Genomic DNA, 1387 nt, shown 5'->3' on the forward strand with positions numbered 1-1387 from the left:
CTCTGTGTTGTCCTGGTGGGAGGATTGAACATCCAGTGCCAGTTGTAACTTGTTTTTTGACAAGCAATTAATATTTCAAGACTGTTCTCTGGGGTTTTTTAACCCTTCCAAGTATTGATAACAGAGGAAAAAAACACCCATAGATCTGTGCCCATTTAAAAGGGAGGGAAAAGAGCATAAAATTCCATTGTAAACTATTTTTTACCATTGCTGCTTTCACCCACCTGTGAGGATTTTGACCCTTTCAGCTCAACAAAAATCTGGGAAACTTTTCCCTGACGTTTGTAAAACACCACAGCTTACAAAAACCAAAATCCTCTGAGCTCCAGCCCTATGTTCAGTGCCACAGCAGGTTTCCTTCACGCTGTAAAATGTTGTAAGACTGGAGAGCTGTGGTGCAGGGAATGTTACCCAAGATTTTGTCACCAGTCATATTAAATTCCATTCTAAAATTAGGCAGTATTATCATTTATTTGCATGTACTTATATTTCTAAAATCTACCACTTCATTATTGATTCGTCTTATTTTCCCCACTTCATCTGATAGCACCAAAGGTAGCAAAAAAAAAAAAAAAAAAACTCAGAAACCTCAAGCGACTTCCAAGACACTTCTAGAAAACTGATTAGAGTCTGGAGTACTCAAAAACTTCTTGTCTATTCAACTGTCTGACCAAAAACCATCCCAAAATTTCAGTCCCTCCCCAAAAAAAAGAAAATGGAAAACACTTCAAAAGTACTTTTCTTATTCACTGTTCCACCTGGCACGTTCTTTGAGGCTCGTATCAAAAAGCACTCCCCAAGCTTAGACGTCAACCAAGGTAGATTAAATAATAATAAACTAGATTAAAGAATAGTATAATAGACCCAGCAGAGAGGAGGATGTTCGTGCACCCAGAGCTGGAACACAAGGGGCCAGGGCTACATCCCCCTGCCTTTCTCTTCACACTGCAGCTCACCTCCAGCACGACGCTGGGAGCAGGCGCAGGCTGGGTTTTACAAGCAGGGGTATACATGCACATTTCCTTCCTGCTTGTTGCTCAACAGAGGAGGGATTATTCATCCTTCATGGCTGACAAACTGCAATAACACAGGACTCTCCTCGATGAGCGTGTTGGTGCTTGCAAAAGCCATGGCAGCTCTGCTTTGGCTGTTTGTAAAAAGGTAGGATGAACAGTAAACACAAATCTGGCTTCTTGATGAAAGTTGCTAGCTGGCGCCTCTGGCTAGAAACTAAATAATTTTTTTTAGAGGTAGCAAGTGGGAGCCACCCCTCTTTGCTTCAGATGTTCAATCGATCTCCTCCCAACAAAAACTTTTGACTCTCAGGTTTGCAGATGGAGTTGAGATGCAAAAAGAGTAAAAACACAGAGCGAGCCCTGCTGAAATT

The sequence above is a fragment of the Pterocles gutturalis genome, unplaced genomic scaffold, assembly GCF_000699245.1.
Source record: "Pterocles gutturalis isolate BGI_N339 unplaced genomic scaffold, ASM69924v1 scaffold15455, whole genome shotgun sequence".
In the NCBI taxonomy this organism is placed as follows: Eukaryota; Metazoa; Chordata; class Aves; order Pterocliformes; family Pteroclidae; genus Pterocles; species Pterocles gutturalis.